Source organism: Gorilla gorilla, chromosome 4 (assembly GCF_029281585.2).
Source record: "Gorilla gorilla gorilla isolate KB3781 chromosome 4, NHGRI_mGorGor1-v2.1_pri, whole genome shotgun sequence".
NCBI classification, from domain to species: Eukaryota; Metazoa; Chordata; class Mammalia; order Primates; family Hominidae; genus Gorilla; species Gorilla gorilla.
In genome coordinates, this window is record NC_073228.2 from 182,620,613 (window position 1) to 182,641,249 (window position 20,637).

At 44.5% G+C, this 20,637-nt stretch overlaps 3 long non-coding RNA genes across 7 annotated transcripts in view; 1 reads left to right on the top strand and 2 right to left on the bottom strand.

The window, feature by feature from the left end:
* Window positions 1-1,669: 1,669 nt before the first annotated feature.
* LOC129533422 (uncharacterized) lies at window positions 1,670-8,581 on the bottom strand. Its single transcript, XR_008679648.2, has 3 exons — window positions 8,228-8,581; window positions 5,985-6,164; window positions 1,670-1,767 (listed from the first exon to the last, which is right to left on the bottom strand). It is a non-coding gene; the product is annotated as an uncharacterized lncRNA (long non-coding RNA).
* On the top strand, window positions 8,432-16,571 carry LOC129533421 (uncharacterized). Of its 3 annotated transcripts, none has more exons than XR_010134024.1 (3): window positions 8,432-8,555; window positions 11,859-12,036; window positions 15,673-16,540. It is a non-coding gene; the product is annotated as an uncharacterized lncRNA (long non-coding RNA). The 3 variants fall into 3 exon arrangements; XR_010134025.1 differs by lacking the exon at window positions 8,432-8,555 and adding an exon at window positions 8,585-8,730 and having other exon boundaries at window positions 15,673-16,571; XR_008679647.2 differs by lacking the exon at window positions 8,432-8,555 and adding an exon at window positions 9,799-9,870.
* A 1,200-nt stretch (window positions 16,572-17,771) lies between these two features.
* Window positions 17,772-20,637, bottom strand: part of LOC101137455 (uncharacterized) — a 29,945-nt gene continuing 27,079 nt past the window's right edge. The window contains exons 10-11 of one of the 3 annotated variants that reach the window (XR_010134021.1): window positions 19,716-19,886; window positions 17,772-18,318 (exon numbers count right to left, since the gene is read on the bottom strand). This is a non-coding gene — a long non-coding RNA (uncharacterized lncRNA). The remainder of the gene's footprint in view (window positions 18,319-19,715; window positions 19,887-20,637) is intronic. The other 2 variants (XR_010134022.1, XR_008679635.2) reach the window with 2 other exon arrangements.

The following is a 20,637-nucleotide window of genomic DNA, read 5'->3' on the forward strand; positions in this document are numbered from 1 at the left end:
GAGGTGTCTCTCTTGGTAGAACACAGTGTCAAAGATGGACAAGATGGACACATAGTCCATTATTTGGTATTGTTTGTGTATGGGAGCAGACCACAAATTAATGTTTGGAGAACAACTTTGTCATAACACACTGTTGAGGCTCAGTTGTACAGAACTGAAAAAGTCTTTCAGCTTGGCACATGTCCTGATTCAGCCTTTGTTTAACATATATTCCAATCCGGATTCTATCTTCACTGGCTACAAAGACCACCTGATACGTGCACCACGACACAGGAGCTGCTGGAGAGCGGGTAGTGTTATCACCTCAAACTCACAGCCATATTTTTCAAAAGCCAGCTTAGAGAGAGGTGTACTGATAGCTGCATAGAGAACATGCAGTCCATCCATTCTTCCCAGTGATGTACATTTCTCAATCAGTAACCACGTGGTATACCAGCCTTGAGTGTCACATCTCCCAACCATACCAAATGGATCACCTAACTGGAGGTGGGGGGGGGGGGGCCCTCAGAAATGAGATTTCGTATTTACTGTAAAACTGCATTATTTTTTCTTTTGAGGTGGAGTCTCACTCTGTTGCCTGGGCTGGAGTGCAATGGTGTGATCACTGCTCACTGCAACCTCCGCCTCCTGGGTTCAAGCAGTTCTCCTGCCTCAGCCTCCCAAGTAGCTGCAATTACAGGCGCATGCCACCACTCCCAGCAAATTTTTATATTTTTAGTGGAGACAGGGTTTCACCATGTTGGCCAGGCTGGTCTCAAACTCCTGACCTCAGGTGATCTGCCCACCTTGGCCTCCCAAAGTTCTGGGATTAAAGGTACGAGCCACCACAACTGGCTGAGAATCTTTTTATTTGCTGATTTGTCTCTTGTGTATTTTCTTTGTTCAGATGTCTCTTCAGATCTTTTTCTCACTTTTAAATTGTTTTTTAATTGTTAAGAATTTTCTGTCTAGTTTAGATATAAGCCCTTTATCAGACATGTGTTTTGCAAATATTTTCTCCTAGTCTGTGGCTTGTATTCTGTCTCTTAACGGTCATTTTATTTTTACTTTTGGAACTAAAGAAGAAGAATGGTCAGCTTTCCGTTATTCTTGTAACAGTAATGGCAGAACCAAGTCTGCTAATGCTACATTGAGCAAAGAAAGTCACCTGGTCAAGTCCAACATTAATGAAATGGGGTAGTACATGCAGGCGGCGTTGGGGTTGGGGAGGGAACAAATGCTTCTTGAGAGTAATATAATCTGCCATACCATCCAGGAACCTACAATGGCTATCTATTACCTTATTCTCTGGTTTGTTTAATGTTCGAATCTTTCCAAAAGATCCTTCAACCTTTCTGGAAGAATCTAATCTGATAACACCATGAAAAACACATTACTTCTTTTGGCATAATTTAAATTGTAAGACATCATTCACATTTATCAATGTTACATATATAAGAACTCACCCACCATATTCCTCCTTGAGGAATTACAGCATGTAATTCTATAAGCATTTTTATAATCGTCTAACAATTTTATAATGGATTGGTTGCTTACTATCAATTTTTTAAAAGTCATGGCTTCTCCAGTCATTTCTTGCTTATCAAAATTATTTCATGAGATGGGTCTATCCTTGTATATTTGAAAATGAGGTTTGCTTCCTTCTACTTAAAAAACAACTTGAACATACCTGTTTGGATCACATGGTCTTGTCCTGATAACTTGGAAGAGGTTGCTTCAGCATTGTTCTCATTGTTGCGGTGGTGATTATTAACATTGTTTCATACTCTGTTTAAAAAATTAAAATTGTACACGAGACCAATGTCTTCTTTTCAATTCCAGTACAGTTTTCAGAAGTAACTAATGCTATTGGCTTTGTGCATTGTAATTTCAGACCATTGTATATGTCTTTAGTTATATGTACAGTATACACACATATGTGTCATATTATTCCATTTTTTCTAGCATTAAACATTGCTATGGAAAACTCTCAGAAAAATATTTATTTGAACAGAACTTTTTCTTTTCTCGGATGTACCCTCCTTAGGAATCTTTCTTTGATCCTTGAAGTTTGGTAACAACTTTAAATATGTGTATCCCAGCTGGGAGCAGTGGCTCACACCTGTAATTTCAGCACTTTGGGAGGCCGAGGAGGGTGGATCACCTGAGGTCAAGAGTTTGCCTGGCCAACATGGTGAAACCCCGTCTTTACTGAAAATACAAAAAGTTAGCCAGGTGTGGTGGCTGGCACCTGTAATCCCAGCTACATGGGAGGCTGAGGCAGGAGAATCGCTTGAACCTATAGAGACAAGGTTTCACCATGTTGACCAGGCTGGTCTCGAACTCCTGACCTCAGGTGATCCACCCACCTCAGCCTCCCAAAATGCTGGGATTACAGGCATGAGCCATTGCACCCAGCCATACAGGAGCAAGTTTAAAAATTAAATATTTATTTGAATAACAAGCTTACATTGGAGCTGCAATGTTGGCAATCCAGATTTTGAACACGGATCACAAAAAGCATGCATAAAATCCTACTGGCCCAGAGAACAAAACACTGCTCAGAATTAGGCGAAATAGCTGCTACTGTTAAGAAAACAGGCCTGAAATCAATATACAAGATTTTAAAAAATGTATTGGCCGGATGCAGTGGCTCATTCCTGTAATTCCAGCACTTTGGGAGGCCAAGATAGGAGAATCACCTGAGGTCAGGAGTTCAAGACCAGCATGGCCAACATGGTGAAACTCCGTCTCTACTAAAAATAAAAAATTAGCTGGGTGTGGTGACACATGCCTGTAGTCCCAGCTACCTGGGAGGCTGAGGCAGAATAATTTCTCGAACCCAGGAGGAGGAGGTTGCAGTGAGCCGAGATCATGCTATTGCACTCCAGCCTGGGCTACAAGTGAGACTCTGTCTCAGGGAAAAAAAAAAAAAAAAAAGGTATTAAACACTACCATATACAGAACAATCTTTGTTATTGACTATATTTAAAAATCATTTTGCACAGTTAATTATATATTGCAAATGAGCATAATACATGAACTTCATTTTGGAAGGCAATTCCTTGTTACACTAAAAAACATCTAATTTCAGCTGGGCGCGGTGGCTCATGCCTGTAATTCCAGCACTTTGGGAGGCCAAGATAGGCAGATCAACTGAGGTCAGGAGTTGGAGACCAGCCTGCCGAACACGGCGAAAACCTGTCACTATAAAAATTAGCCGGGCATGGTGGCAGGTGCCTGTAGTCCCAGCTCCTTAGGGAGGCTGAGGCAGGAGAATCGCTTGAACCCGGGAGGCAGAGGTTGCAGTGAGCTGAGATTCTGCCACTGCACTCTGGCCTGGGCAACAAGAGCAAAACTTGGCCTAAAAAAAAACCTAATTACATCACATTGCAAATATCTCGTTTATCCTGTCAATAAACAGGTAATAGTATTACTGTAAATATCAGGAAGGCTACAAAAAGATAAGATTTCTTTTGGTCTTCACAGTGTTTTTTATGCAGTGAAGCACTTACTGTATTGAACAGAATGCAGTACTAGAAAATGTCCTGGGTGTGAGATGCTCTTGAGTGCCAAAACTAGGCTTTTCTTTTCTTTTTTTTGAGATGGAGTCTCACTCTCTCACCAGGCTGGGGTGCAGTGGCGCAATCTCGGCTCACTGCAACCTCTGCCCCCCGGGTTCAAGTGATTCTCCTGCCCCAGCCTCCCGAGTCACTGGGACTACAGGCGCCCGCCACCATACCCGGCTAATTTTTTTGTATTTTTAGTAGAGACGGGGTTTCACCATGTTGGCCAAGTCTCACTCTCTCACCAGGCTGGGGTGCAGTGGCGCAATCCTGGCTCACTGCAACCTCTGCCCCCCGGGTTCAAGTGATTCTCCTGCCCCAGCCTCCCGAGTCACTGGGACTACAGGCGCCCGCCACCATACCCGGCTAATTTTTTTGTATTTTTAGTAGAGACGGGGTTTCACCATGTTGGCCAGGATGGTCTCGATCTCTTGACCTCGTGATCCACCCACCTGGGGCTCCCAAAGTGCTGGGATTATAGGCTTGAGCCACCGAGCCCCGTCCAAGACCAGGCTTTTCAAATCAAAGACAAAGGAATCATGCAACCCTCTTACAACTGGGATACCATCCTGTGCCACTTGCCAATACTGTCTTTCCAGAAAACCATTCAAGACACTAAAAAAAGATCAGACTTATATGATAAACATACATAAAATGAAAAGACACCAACTGCTATTTGACACTACTATTGGTAATGCCTGTCATATGTGAAAGCACTTTTATTTTATTTTTTATTTTGAGACTGAGTTTCGCTCTTGTTGCCCAGGCTGGAGTGCAATGGCACCATCTCTGCTCACCGCAACCTCCGCCTCCCGGGTTCAAGCGATTCTCCTACTTCAGCCTCCCGAGTACCTGGGATTACAGGCATATGCCACCACGCCTGGCTAATTTTCTGTATTTTTAGTAGAGACAGAGTTTCTCCATGTTGGTCAGGCTGGTCTCGAACTCACAACCTCCGGTGATCTGCCTGCCTCGGCCTCCCATAGTGCTGGGATTACAGGCATGAGCCAGCATGCCTGCCCATGAAAGCACTTTTAAAAAGAGAGCACCTCTGCTGCCTGGTCATATTCTGTACCTGTTCCCAAACCCTGAAACCAGTGATAACAATGGCTGCGTGGGCATTGAATGTGTACATGATTCCTGCAGCTTTCCTGTTGAGCCAGACCATGTTCATCAATGCTTTTTGGTACATTAATTCTACATCTTCTTGGGTGACCACAGTTTATGTTTATTTCATTTTTCAGGAATGTCCAGCCACTGGTGCACAGCCATTGCCACTTGTGCCCCCAGGGGATCTTGTCAACTCCAGTATGTCCCCCCAGCACTGTGTTATCTGGCATAATAAATGTAGTTGGGCTGTAGTTGTAGTGACTCCTCCCAAAACAACCCAGGAGTTTAATACTGGCCACTGGTTACAGACATTGCTGTCCCTTCCGCTGCGGCTTTAAAAGCCTATCTAATTGGCTGGGTGTGGTGGCTCAGACCTATAATCCCAGCACTTTGGGAGTCCGAGGTGGGTGGATCACCTGAGGTCAGGAGTTTGAGACCAGCCTGGCCAACATGGTGAAACCCCATCTCTACTAAAAATACAGCAAATTAGCTGGGCGTGGTGGCGCATGACTGTAATCCCAGCTACTCGGGAGGCTGAGGTAGGAGAATTGCTTGGGTGGCAGAGTAAGACTCCGTCTCAAAAAAAAAAGTTATCTAATCAGGGACGTCACCTTTCCCTGCCAGTCATTTTGTTACCAATGAAAGAAAACATATTCAAATCAATTTTTAGTTCAGAAAATGTTTCTTTCATTGTATCTTTGAATTTTATTGTTCTGCATTTTTTACTTCAAAAACACCTACTATATGCATTTTTTCTCCCTTGTTTCCTTTTTTTTCCAAGAAATGTTTTTGTCCTTTTGATTTTTTCACTGACCATTACCATTATTTATATACCATGTACCTGGAGAGTTTCCAACGTTTCTCTTTGGTCTGAGAAGATACTTGCTATGATTTTCATTTTTTAAATGCTTTTTTGAGATTTGTTTTGTGGCCTAAAATGTGGTCTATCCTGGAGAACGTTTTGTGAGCTGATGAGAAGAATGCACGTTCTGCAGTTGGTGGGTGAAATGTTCTGTAATTACCTGTGAGGTCCCTTTGACTTCTCTTGGAGTCAGTCTGGTCTTTGTTACTTTTCTGCCTAGAGGGTGTGTCTGTTGCTGAAAGTGGGTGTTGGAGTCCCCAGCTATTATTGTCTGTCTCTGTCTGTTGCTCGAATAACTCTTACTTTAATAACTGGGGCTCCTGTGTCAGGTGTGTTTACATTGACAACTGTCCTACCTTCTTGCTGAATTGATCTCTTTATCGTTTTATAATGACCTTTATTTTCTATTTTGTGCTTTTTTGACTTAAAGCCTACTTTGTGTGACAAGCATAGCTGCACATACTCACTTTTGGGAACACCTTTCATTTCTTATCATCTTCATTGAATCTCACTTCTTCACATTTGCCAAAATGTCTACTTTTGAGCTGTGGCACCTCTTTGAATCTTCAGATCCACCACATGCTGATCAAGCCTTCCTTTTTGTCTGTACTCTGAGGAATCCCAAACAGGCATTTTTGTAAGAAAGTCTAGGAGGGAAACATAAATCTATGTGTCAAAAAAATGAACATAGAAAATAATGTGTCCTGGTTACCAAAAGTTCTCATTGTAAAGTGTTATGCACAAGACTACGGAATTTCATGTGCCATAAATACAATTGTCTTGATTTGTCTAAAACTACATTTTGTCTAAAACTACTTTTAAAAATTACATGTTACTCTAATAAATGTATTTTTGAGAATTTGGTGACTTATTTCCTAGATCTCTTTCTTTAATTTTAAATTAAATTCCAGCATATTTTGTTTGTGTGAGGCAGAAATTTAAAAATAAATATGCAATTATTCACTCCAAGAAAAGTAACAGGCAAGGCAAGGGTTAAAAAGAAAAGAACAAGTTTTCCTCTGCTTAGCAGCTCACTTCAAGGACAGTTATTAGATAAGGCTGTTTGAGAAGCCAAGGCCAAAGGAATGGGCTCCAGACACCCCCTCTTCCAGAGCAAGGATGAAGGAAAAAAAAGAAAAAGACAATTTATTTTACTGTTACTCTTTCCCCAGCCTTCTTAAGCATGATTATGTTTTACAAATGTCCGTATTTAGCTAGTTCCTGTTTTTCTTTCAATGCAGCTACAAGGCCACTGGCTATGCAAGGCCACAAGTTGTGCTATGCTCTAGATTATGTGACCTGTCATATGATTAGCTGCTTTTGTTTTATTTATTGTAAGTCCACTTACAAAAACCCCGCTCTGTCTTTGTTTAATGCTCAGCTTTTTGGATGCGAATCCACTGAGCCAATGTGTACCTAAAATAAACAATCCTCCTGTACTCTCATACCAGTCTCTCCAGTCCTCAGTTTCCTGCAACATGTTGTGTGTGACTTTCACGTCATAAATTACTTAGTTTATCAATAAACATTTTGAATGGATCTAATGGATTGTGTGGTTGTCTAAACGTTAATAGTCTGAAGACATCAAGCGGGCAGGAGCTGGGCAGGGGTAGGATCATGGTGCAGGCAGGACCAGGGTGCAGTGCGGATGGGCTCCAGTAGGAGTGGGGTGCTGGTGGGGCAGGGGTGGGGGTAGGTGTGGGGGGCGAGTCAGAGCAGGGTGCTCCTAGGAGTCGGGTGCTGGTGGGGTGGGGCACAGATAGGAGCAGGTTGCAGGTAGGAGCTAGGTGTGGGTAATATTGGGGTGCTGGTGGGGTGGGGCATGGGTGGTATGGGGTACTGGTAGGGCAGGGTGTGGGTAGGAGCAGGGTTCAGGTAGGGGCTGGCGCTGGAGTGGTGGGGCATGTGTAGCAGTGGGGTGCGAGTAGGAGCCGGGTTCAAGTAGGAGTAGGGTGATTGCTGGGCTAGGCATGTGTAGGATGGGGTGCTGGCAGGGCACGGCACTGGAAGGAGCAGAACGCAGGTAGAAGCAGGGTGCTGGCGGGGCACGGCATGGGTAGGAGTGGAGTGCGGGTAAGACTGGGGTTCTGGCGGGGCGAGCATGTGTAGGATGGGGTGCTGTAGGACTGGTAGCAGTTGGGTGCTGGCGGATTGGGGCGCCTGTAGGATGTGGTGCTGCCGGGCAGGGCAGCAGGTAGGAGAAAGGTCCATGTAGGAGCTAGGTGCTCCGGGGCTGGACGCAGGTAGGAGCGGGGTGTGGGTAGGAGCAGGATGACAGCTGGGCCAGGCCCAGGAAGGAGGTGAGTGTGGGTAGGAACTGAGTGCTGATGACGCAGGGCCCAGGTAGAAGCGGGGTCCGGGTGGAGCAGGATGCTGATGGGGCACGGCACGGCGGGGTACTGGTGGGGAGAAGCGTGTAGGCGCGGGGTGCGGGTAGGATCGGGGTCCTGGAGGCGCGTGGGAGGATGCGACGGAGTGCGGTAGGGGCAGGGTGATTGTGGGGCGGGGGCGGGTAAGATGTGGTGCTGGCAGGGCCGGGTGTGGGTAGAGCAGAGCGGTAGGAGCAGGGTGCCGGTGGGGCGGGGCGCGGTTAGGACCGGGCAGGGCAGGGCGTTGGTAGGAGCGGGGTGCCAGCAGGAGTAGGGTGCAGGACGCGGGTAGGATCGAAACCTCATGCTGGAAAGGCCACCAGTAGCCTGGGTCCCCGTACCTCTGCAGGCGCAGCCGCTCTTTTCACCTGGTGCGCCAGCTTGCAAGTCGTGCATTTACCTCTTTTGGCTGCACAGAGAGGGCAGGGAAGCCTCGCGGGTATGCAAGATCGGGAATGGCTGGGGGTGCGACCAAGGGGACTTGGAGCACCGCCCCGCCTCCCCAGGTTCCCCTGGTAGAGCGCATCACCCCCCACCCCCGCGATTTTTCAGAGGCCCAGGCCCTGTGGAGCTGGGTCTCTGCGGAAGGGGTGGGGACCGGGCAGAGGCAGGAGGACGGAAAGAGCTGGGCAGGGAAGGGGGCCAAGAGAGCCCTTTCTCAACATCCAGGTTAGTGGATAGGCTGGGGGTCCTGCAGGGCTAGCCAGGAAGACATGTAACCATGTGTGGAAAAACAGGAATTGGGGAGGGGCGAGGAAGAGGAATTGGTCACCCGGCAGCAGGTGGTGGCTTAGACAATCACAGGGGCTGAGGGGCTGGCTTCTCACTGCCAGGTCCTGGGCTGGTAAGTTTCAGGGACCTCAGATGAAACAAATGTAACTTTCTTTAAGAGTAACAGGATCGATTTCTCTGTTTATTCAAGGAAGCTGTGTACATCGGGTCTGTGGGAGAATTGGGCACCTTTCAGCCTCACGGGGGGAGCTGTAAGGGTGGGCGCCCTTCCCCCCCTCTACACAGGCGCACTCTTAGGATGTGGGACGGGCGGCAGAGGAGAGCGGGCGGCAGAGGGGAGCGGGCGGCAGAGGGGAGCGGGCGGCAGAGGGGAGCGGGCGGCAGAGGGGAGCGGGCGGCAGAGGGGAGCGGGCGGCAGAGGGGAGCGGGCGGCAGAGGAGAGCGGGCGGCAGAGAGGAACTGGAGCCCCAAAGACTCTAGTTTCCCCCAAATAAATGATGGCCATGAACATATTCACCTCACAAGGAGAAGCCGGGGGCCTGCGCTGGGGGGTTGTGGGCTGAGGTTGGAAGTGGGTTTTGGGCCTTTGTGGGGAAAGTCCTCTGTTCTCTCCCCATCCCCTAGCTGCCTCTTGAGGTCCGGCCTGCATCTAGGCACAGAGGGATGGAGGAAGGGAAGCCCATGCGGCCTTGGGGTGGGAGGGCCTGGGAACCTGAGCCTGGGGTGCCCCCGGGCCAGCTGCTCCTGTCCTTGCTGCGTCCCACGTGCACGTCCAGAAACCAGGAACCTGGAACCTGGTGGGGCTCAGGGCTGAATCTGCAATCTGCACATCACTCTGCAGATTTGAAGTCAAAGTGAAGTCGCCCTCGCAGGCAGGATGGAGAGCTGCCAAGACAGGGTCTGGCTCAGACTCAGCCAACCACTATGTCCAGAGCCGGCCTGCTGAGGGGGAGGTGGTGGGGGGAGCCTGGGAGCAGGGGCAGCCAGCCCAGGAGAGCTAACCTGGACCAAGGGACCAGGTGCTGCCTGCCACCCACCCTCGTCAGGGGCTGACAAACCTGCAGTTGGCCACAGGGAGCTCCCCAGGGTGCAGACGGGTCCCATCTCTGTGGCTAGCAGATACCCAGGCTGCACCCTCACGCCTATACCCAGGGAAGGGAACTGATAAGGAGGGAGAGGCTGGGGGCGAGGGGTGCGTGGAACTTTTGGTGGCAAACAAGCTCCTGTGACTGTCTTCCAGGAGAATGAAGAGGTGAGCGGGTGGGTCTGAATAGCCCCCTCCCCACACTTCCCAGGGACCACTCTGGCCAGACCTTGGCTGACGTGCACAAGCTGAATGTCTAGCTCAGCTCTGTGATGGCCTCGAGGCCCATCTGAGATGGCAGTTCCCAGAATCCGAACCACTTCTCCCCTGTCTCTCCACCCCACCCTTGGGGAGCTTGAGTGGAGACCTGACACCATGGGGGGATACAGCCTTCTCCTGAGAAAAACGTCTGTAGGGGATCTTACATGGGTGCACCCTGCGCGCTTGCACACATGCACACACCTGTCTCCACATATGTGGACACACATGCCCATGGGTGTATATCTTTTCCCACGTGCACGTCCAGGAACCTGACCAGAGGGTCGTCCAGTAGAGGACAGAGTTGAAGCCTGGGGCCTGCTGGCCTTGGAGGCTGCAGGGAGAGGAGACTCAGCCCTGCCAGGGCCTGGGTGTGGGCTCAGGATCCAGAACATCAGGCAGCAGGAAAGAACTCCTCATCCAGCAGAGTAGAAATGGGGCCCCTCCTGAGGTCCCACAAGGGGAATTTGGGGCCAGGTGGGGTGCAAGGCAGACGTGCCAGCCTGCAACTGCCCAGGAGGCCTGGCCCTGACTTCTCTTTGTCCCCAAGGAGAAGAGGGCCTGCACCCCGGGCTCTGCCTCCCTTTCTTGACACCCCTTAGTCATCTCTATCTAATTTAAAGTATGTTTATGCTATTAATTTTTCAGCACACAATCTTAAATACCTACACAAGGAAAGTGCTACTGTCATAATGCCATGTGAAAATTCTACCAGCAAAAAATTATGTAAAAATATTATGCTAGCTGGCCGGGCATGGTGGCTCATGCCTGGAATCCCAGCACTTTGGGAGGCTGTTTATACACGTTTTAGTTTATTCAGACTTTCTTTTATTTATTTATTTTTTATTTAATTTAATTAATTAATTAATTTATTTATTTTTTGAGACGGAGTCTCACTCTGTCGCCCAGGGTGGAGTGCAGTGGCACAATCTTGGCTCACTGCAAGCTCCGCCTCCTAGGTTCACGCCATTCTCCTGCCTCAGCCTCCCGAGTAGCTGGGACTACAGGCGTGTGCCACCACGCCCGGCTAATTTTTTGTATGTTTAGTAGAGACGGGGTTTCACCGTGTTAGCCAGGATGGTCTCGATCTCCTGACCTCGTGATCCATCCACCTTGGCCTCCCAAAGTGCTGGGATTACAGATGTGAGCCACTGCGCCCGGCCTATTTATTTATTTTAACTTTCATCTTAAGTTCAGGGGCACATGTGCAGGTTTGTTACACAGGTGAAATCATGTCACAGGGGTTTGTTGTACAGATTATTTTGTCACCCAGATACTAAGCCTAGTACCCAACAGTTATTTTTCCTGCTCCTCTCCCTCCTCCCACCCTCCACTCTCTGATAGGCCCCAGTGTGTGTCGTTCCCCTCTATGTGTTCATATATTCTCATCATTTAGTTCCCACTTGTAAATGAGAACATGCAGTATTTGGTTTTCTGTTCCTATGTTAGTTTGCTAAGGATAATGACCTCCAGCTCCATCCATGTTCCTGCAGAGAACATGATCTAGTTCTTTTTTATGGCTGCATGGTATTTCATGGTGTATATGTGCCACGTTTTATTTATCCAGTCTACCGTCGATGGGCATTTAGATTGATTCCATGCCTTTGCAACTGTTACACACATATTTTCATAGTTAAAATGCTTTCAGTAACTATTGATGTTTTCAAATTAAAATGTGATATTATTCTCTATTTTAAGGAGTGTTCAAATTTCATAAAATAAATATGCACTCAAATTTAATATGATCAAATAAGTTTGCCCATTTAAACTACTGCAATTCAATATCAGATGGTGTTAAATGGAGTTTGATTATACAATATCAATTGTAAATAGGCTAATGTATAAAGGAAATTATACTTGCCAGATTGTAAATATGAAATGCATGTATTTTGTCACAGGGAAAAGAACTGAAGAACAGTTTGTTGACTGAGGAGCTGAAGGATTAAGTGCAGAGCCACATATATATTTAAAGACCCTGTGGAAAAAAGTTAATGAACAAAAAAGAATTGGAAGAAGGTGAGAGATTACCCGAGACATCCAAAGGATAAAATGACTACTGGGCATTTGGCTAAGCAGGTAAAATTAAGTGCAAACAGGAGGAACTGTACAGAGCATAGAACTTACATGATTAAAAAGTTTAGGGCCGGGCACGATGGCTCAAATCTACAATCCCAGTCCTTTGAATATTAATCTGACTGGGCCAGTGCACCTAAATAATTAATAAATATCCTCCTGAACCCCATCAATCTCTCTGATTCCTTAAAAATCCCACTACAAGTAACTATTGTGTTAGGCACACAAGTCCTAAACAACTCTTGAACACAAAACTTTCAAACCAGGTAAATTTTATCCTTTATAAAATTGGAATAATTTATCAGAGGGTGGAGGGTGAGAGGAGGAAGAGGATCAGGAAAAATAACTAACGGGTACTAGGCTTAATCCCTGGGTGATGACATGATCTGTACAACAAACCCCCGTGACACAGTTTACCTATATAACAAACCTGCACATGTGCCCCTGAACTTACAAGTTAAATTTTTAAAAAGTAAGTTTTTTGTTTTGTTCTGTTTTGTTTTGTTTTTTTGAGATGGAGTCTCGCTCTGTCGCCCAGGCTGGAGTGCAGTGGCTCAATCTCGGCTCACTGCAACCTCCACCTCCTGGGTTCACGCCATTCTCCTGCCTCAGCCTCCCGAGTAGCTGGGACTACAGGCGCCCGCCACCACGCCCAGCTCATTTTTTGTGCTTTTACTAGAGACGGGGTTTCACCGTGTTAGCCAGGATGGTCTCGATCTCCTGACCTCATGATCCTCCCGCCTTGGCCTCCCAAAGTGCTCGATTACAGGCATGAGCCACCGCACCCGGCCAAAAACTAAGTTTTTAAAAATTTATATTATGTCCAGTACTATGGAATCTGTTCACTGAAATGGATATTTAACATTAAAGGTCCAATTAAAGCATTTCCAGAACTTAAAAAAGAAAACAAATACTTTTTCTTGGAGTTAAGTTCTATAGCAGAAAAAAGACAAATAAACACAGTTAAATTTTAATGTATACAATGAAATAATGTATTATAGTATTATTTCAAACATACCATTTTCTAATAAAATATTAATAACTGTATAAGAGATTTTAGCTATGCTTGCACCTAGTCTCAGATTTTTAAATAAGTGCTTTTTAGATTTAATAAATAACATTGAAGGAATGTCTATAGGAATTTACTATCAGAAATAATATGATTTCTGTCACTTCCATGCTCATAAAATTAAACTCTCAAATGTCAAATCTGATTAAATATCAAAAATTACTCATAAAAATGTCATAGCTTGGAAACTGGGACGTTACTGGATTTTATAGCACAAAAAGTATAAGCTTCTCTTTAAAAATCAAAATGAAATATACTGTACTTATTCCAGGGTATATGCAAAGAGCAATAAAATCAAGGAATATGAAAGCAAATAAATTAGGAAGTCAAAACAAGACTATCTGGACCTTATATAGAGTTATGAATCTTTATTATTTTAGCTCATTCAGAATATAGTGGTATAGGCATTTTCTAGGAGATATGTATAATCCAACAATATGTTTCTGTTATTTTCTATTAGAGATTTCTATTAGATGAACAATAATGTCTTACTTTATATAATGGCTCAGATATAATTTTATATGGTCCTATGTCTGAACACAGTGTACAAAATCTACATAGGTAAAAATGATGCAGCTTAATTTTAAGTAGTGAAGCAAAGCTAACTGTCTTCTGCTCAGAACAAAGTTATTTTTCTTTAAATGCATTAAACATAAAGGAAATATTAGTAGGACTTGGTGAATAACAGTTAATAGTGATCATTGAAACCATCCAATCACCTACCCATATACCATGACATTTATTGTACAGGAAATTTCATCAAAATGCTACATTGTGTAAAATAAAAGCATGGGGCTTGATTTCTTTAGGGTCTTTAATCTTTATGGAAGAATTTTAACCTAAACTAAAATTTAGAAAATGAATTCTGATGAAACTTGAAAGATTATGAAATATTTTAATCTCCCTACATCAGGAACTCAGGATAGACTGTTACTAACTGGCTTCCTATGGCCCAAGGCTGAGAGGAAAGGCAAGGCAAACATTTGGTGTCCTATTTATATAATGGAGCTTTTTTTAACAACTCAGATTGTTACCCATCCCATCTTTCAGTAGGCTGGGAAGAAAAATAAGGAAATATTCCTTTCTTTTTAATGCTAAAAAAGATTTAAGTTGTATGTATTTACCGTGTAGAACATGATGTTTTGAAGCATATATACATTGTGGAATGACTACATCTAGCTAATTAACATATGTATTATCACTCACTTTGATCATTTTTGTGATTGAAACACTTAACACCTACTCTCTAAGCATTTCTTAAGAGTATAATAAGTGATTAAGTGTAATTCACCGTGTAGTAGGTTAGATCTACTAAATTTATTCCTTCTATCCAACTGAAATTTTATATCTTTTGATTAATGTATATGCTGCCCTCCCCAATCTCAGCCACCCCAGCCTCTGGTCACCATAATTCTACTCTCTGTTTCTTTAAGTTCTATCATTTTAGCTTCCACATATAAGTGAGAATATGTGGTATTTGTCTTTGTGCATCTGGCTTATTTCACTTAGCGTAACGGCTCACAGGTTCATCCATGTTGTCACAAATGACAGGATTTCCCTCATTTTATGGCTGAATAGTACTCCACTGTGTATATTTACCACATTTTTAATCCATTCATCCGTTGATGGGCACTTAAGCACTTAGCCAAGATTCCATATCTTGGCTATAGTGAATAATGGTGAAATGAACATGGGAGTGCAGAAGTACCAATTTCATTTCTTTTGGATATATACCCAGAATTAAATTGCTGGATCACATGGTAGTTCTATTTTTAATTTTCTGAGGAACCTCCATACTGTATTCCATAATGGCTGTACCAATCACATTCCCAAAAATGTGCAAAGTGCCCTTTTCTCCACAGCCTCACCAACACTTATCTCTTGTGTTTTTGGTAACAGTCATTCTGAAAGATGTGAGGAAATATCTTGTGGTTTTGATTTGCATTTCCCTGATTAGTGATTTTGAGCATTTTTTTCAGACACCAGTTGGTCATTTGTATGTCTTCTTTTGAGAAATGACTATTCAAGTCCTTTGCCCATTTTCAGTTGTTTTTTGCTTATTTGTTTGTTTGTTTGTTTTTGAGACGGAGTCTTGCTCTGTTGCCAGGCTGGAGTGCAGTGGTGCAATCTCGGCTCACTGCAAACTCTGCCTCCCGGGTTCAAGCATTTCTCCTGCCTCAGCCTCCCAAGTACCTGGGACTACATGTGCCCACCATCACACCCAGCTAATTTTTGTTGTTTTAGTAGGATGGGATTTCATCACGTTAGCCAGGATGGTCTCGATCTCTCGACCTCGTGATCCACCCACCTCGGCCTCCCAAAGTGCTGGGATTACAGGCTTGAGCCACCACGCCCAGCCTCCAATTTCTTTGTTTCTTGCTATTGAGTTGTCTGAATTCTGTATATTTTTTGGATAGTAGCCCCTTGTTAGATGTGTGGTTTGCAAATATTTTCTCCCATCCTGTAGGTTTTCTCTCCACTCTGTTCACTGTATCCTTTGCTGTGCAGAAGCTTCTCACTTTGCTGTCATCTCATTTGTCTATTTTTGCTTTTGTTGTCTGTGCTTTTAGGGTAAAATCCAAAATGTCATTGCCCAGATCAATGTCATGGAGCTTGAGCTCAGGAGTTTGAGACCAGCCGGGGCAACATGGACAACGTCTTAAAAAAAAAAAAATTTAAAGCCGTGTGTGGTGGCATATGCCTTTAGTTCCAGCTACTCGGGAGGTTGAGGCAGGAGGATCACTTGAGGCAGGGAGGTGGGGGCTGCAGTAAGCCATGATCATGCCACTGCATTCCAGTCTGGGTGACACAGACTGTCTCAAGAAAAAAAAAATCATGTCATCTGCAAATGGACAACTCAACGTTTTTCTTTCCAATTTGGATGTCTTTTGTTTCTGCTGCCTAGTTGTTCTAACACCTCCAGTACTATACTGAATTGAAGTGGTGAGAGGGCATCCTTGTCTTGTTCTGGATCTTCTTTCTCTGTTGATGATGATGCTAGCTGTGGCTCTGTCATATGTGGCTTTTATTGTGTAGTTGCACATTCTTTATATACCTAATTTGTTGATAGTTTTCATCACTAATAGATGTTGAATCTGTCTAATGCTTTTTTCTGCATATATTTAATGCTCATGGAGTCATACGGTTTGGAACTCTATCTCTACCCAAATCTCATGTTCAACTATAATCCCCAGTGTTGGAGATGGGGCCTCTTGGGAGGTGATTGGGTCATGGGGGCAGTTTCTCATGGTTTAACACCATCCCCCTTGGTGTTTCTGTGGCAATAGCAAGTTATCATGAGATCATGTTTGAAAGTGTGTAGTGCCTACCCCCACCCCTCCTGCTCCAGCCATGTGATGTGCCAGTTTCCCCTTCGCCTTCCACCATAATTGAAGCTGAGCAGATGCTGCCATGCTTCCTGTACAACCTATGGAACCATGAGCCAATTAAACCTCTTTTCTTTGGAAATTAACCAGTCTCAGGCATTTCTTTATAACAATGCAAGAATGAACTAGTACCAAAAATTGGTACCCAGAGTGGGACACTGTTTTGAAGATACCTTAAAATATGGAAGCAGCTTTGGAACTGGTAATCATCTGAGGCTGTGAGGGTTTGGAAGGCTCAGGAGACAGGAAGATTAGGGAAAAATTTGAACTTCCTAGAGACTTGTTAAATAGTTGTGACCAAAATGCAGATTAGTGATATGGACAATGAAGTCCAGGCTGAGTAGGTTTCATATGGAGATAAAAACCTTATTGGGAACTGGAGTAAAGGTCACTCTCATATGCTTCAACAAAGAGACTGGCGGCATTGTGCTCCTGCTCTAAGAATCAGTGGAACATTGAACTTGAGAGAGGTGATTTAGGGTATCTTGTGGAAGAAATTTCTAAGCAGCAAAGCATTCAAGATTTGACCTAACTGCTTCTAAAAGCCTATGCTCATATGCCTGAGTAAAGAAATGACTTGCAACTGAAACTTATATTTGAAAGAGAAGCAGAGCTCCAACATTTGAAAACTTTGCAGTCTGGCCATGCAGTAGATAAGAAAAATCCATTTTCAGGGGGAGGTATTAAAAGCAAGTTGCAGAAATTTGCCCAAGTAAAAAGGAGTCAATTGCTAATTGACAAGACAATGAAAAAACAGCCTCAGAAGCATTTCAGAGACCTCCATGACAGTCTCTCTCATCACAGGCCTGGAGGCCCAGGAAGACTGAAAGGCCTTATGGACCAGGCTCAGGGCCCTCCTGCTCTGTGCAGCCTCAATACATGATGCCCCGCACTTTGGCCACTCCAGCTCCAGCCATGGCTAACAGTGGCCAAGGTACAACTTGGGCTGCTGCTTCCGAGGGTGCAAAGTGTAAGCCTTGGCAACTTCCACATGGTGTTAAGCCTGCAGGTGTACAGTGAGGCTTAGGAACCTCTGCTTAGATTTCAGAAAATTTATACAAAACCCAGAGAACCTCTAACTAGGATGGTGTGGTGGGGAGACGTGGGGTTAGAGCCTCCATATAAAGTCCCCACTGGGGCACTGCCTAGTGGAGCTGTAAGAAGAGGGCTACCATCCTCCAGACCCCAGAATGGTAGATCCACCTGTTACCAGAAAGGGGTCCGAACTCAGACCCCAAGAGAGGGTTCTTGGATCTCATGCAAGGAAGAATTTGGAGCAAGTCCACAGTGCAAAATAGAAGCAACTTTAATAAAGGAGGGAATGAATAGTGACTCCATAGACAGGGTAGGGCATTTCCAAAAGTAAGAAAAGCATCCATCCTAGGTACAATGCGTATTTAAAACTAGAAGTGCTTTTGTTCTCAAAGTATCAAGACGTTCCTGAGTCTGTTAAGTCCTGAGTCTGTTTAGGAAACATTATTAATCTGTTCCCTCAATTGTAAACATCTTGAGGCTAAGAATGCTTAACCTCCTGGGCATGCAGCCCAACAGGACCCAGCTTCATTTTTCTTAGCCCTTGTTCAAAATGGAGTCGCTCTGGTTTGAATGCTTCTTACATATTTCCCCTCCCTTTTACAAGAGGACCCTTAATCCTAAGGGTTGCAGAAGGATGAAGGTCCGTCTTTTGTAACTTCTTCATGCTGAACGGGGCGATGATATTTCCACATAACTATTAGGGTCTCTTGTATTCAGGGCAGAGAGGAGCTCAGTCAGAAGGCGTTGGTACATTAAGCATCATTTGTAGCTCTGAGTTCCAGCAAAAGGTGAAACCTGGAAGATTAATAAGTGTCCAATTTAAGAAAGTATCGAGTAAGTTTATCTTGTGTTCCTATACAAAGAGTACAACCATCATATACTCAACAACATCAAAGCAAAATAAGTAAAATTATCCCAGGTAAACTAGCAGGAAGGCTTTCCAAAGACTGGGCAGTTGTCAGGACCAAGCCGATATGGAGTTGACTGACAGTGCATCAATGGCAGAGATATGAGTGTCTAAAGCTTTCTTAGCCTGGGTAATATTATGTGAGTAGTCTCAAACATGCTGCAACATTTGGTTTTGATCAAAGCACAAGTTCCCTCTTGAGCTGCAGTTAAAATGGCTTTGCCATGCGGTTTGGTAAGGCCACCTGCCTAATCTGAGAGGTGTCCTCAGGAGGGTAAGGGTATGGTGTGTATTACTCAAAACTGCAGCCGTGTGCTCGGCCAAGGCCTCAACTTGCAGCTCAACATTGATCGTGGCTGCCTGTGAAGAAGGTATAGCCATCTGGTGGAAGCAGATGGCTTCTATAATGAGTCTTTACAGTTTCCCAGTTAGATGGAAGACAGTCCAATTTGGTGAGGATACATCCCAGAGGATAAAGATGATCCCACATACACCTTCCAATCCACTTATAAGGTGAGTATGACCAGCTGAGTTCCACAAGCCCATAACCACCTCAAAAAAGAAGAGGCACCAGTTTTTTGTGAGTTACGTTGCCATCTCACCCACATTTTGTCTGTTAAAAGAAGGGTCTTATTCAAATTTGGGGAAAATCAGCAGCTACTAAATTATTTAAGCTGTGGTCTATGTCTCTCTGCCTTGTATTAAAAGAGAAAGTTGAGACCTTTAGAGATGAATCTGTATAATATGGGGAGTCTCAAAAACCTAATTTTACAGTAAATACTAAATCCCATTCCTTAGGGTCTGCTCCTTTTGAGGTGCTCCATTTGGTATGGGCACAGTGTGACACCCAAGGCCAGAGCATCAAAACCACTTCTGCGGGGTCTGCTAAAACCACGGGGTGACAGACTGAGAAATTTAGCTGAATGAGATGCTGGATGGACTGCATGTTCTCTCCACAGCTCTCTGTAAATCTCTCTCTTGGCTGGCTCTTGAAAATACCAGGTGGCTGTGAGTTTGAGGTGATAATACTCCCTCTTCAGCAGCTCCTGTGCTGTGGTCACATGTCAGGTACTTTGCAGCTGGCGAAGGCAGGATCAGGATTGGAATATATGTTAAACAAAGGCTGAATCTAGACACATGCACATCTAAAGGCTTTTCCAGTTCTGTACAACTGAGCCTCAACACTGTCTGTTACAACAAAATTGTCCTCCAAACATTAATTTGGGATCTTCTCCAATACATGTACAAACAGTGGATTGACTATTTGTCCATCTTTGACACTTACTGTGTTCCACCAAGAGGGACACCTTCCAAAGCAAGAAATTGTTGGACAAACTTCAATAGGATGTCTGAGCATGATCCACGTGGCAGAGGTTTACTTCCTGAAGAATGGACTTCACCTTTTAACACCACTTCATACTGAGGTCCAGATGGCTGCACAAACATTTTTTAGATCCTAACAGAGACAGAAATCGGAGTTGAAGATTCTGAATTCAATTCTTTTGTCAACTATTTTCTATATCGCCTGTGTCCAAAAGACCTACCTAGGTGCTGAGGATACAATGTTATTCCCACCCTTAGCGCTTGTACTCCAGAGAAGAATATAGGCAATGGTCCAGAGAGAGACGATCGCAATGCCATCTGCACAGGGGGTGTGAGCGGCCATGGTGCTACAAGCATGCTATTCATGGGAAATCTGGGAAGAGTGGAGGAAAGCTTCCCAGAAGGAGCCAGCCCAGGGAAGCTGAGGACAAGCATTCCAGGCACAGGCATTCACACTGGTGCAGGCAGGACTCTTCTATTCTTCCCTAAGATCCTAATAGCACACTAAGCAAACGAAAGAGTTCTGTAACCCAGGTAGGGGGATAAGCCATGTGTGTCTCAGAGGAGAGTGCCCTTTAAGCAAGGGTCACACAAGCAAAGCTTGGTACTCTTGACAGGGGAACTCTGGCTCTAAGTTGATATTCACTTAGGATTTGAAAGCCCAGAATTCATGGGCCTATAGAAGAAATGAAGAAATATAGCTCAACAGCTGACAAAATCAACAAATAGTTTCTGGGAGAATAAGAAAAGTGAATGAGAAAAATCAAAATTTTTGTTCATTATTTACTTTTGTCAGAATATACTTAAAAAGAATGATTCCTTAATATCTATTCAGCTGGTTTCAAAGGAGATTCTCAGTAATAAAAAGAAAATCTGAAGCTAAA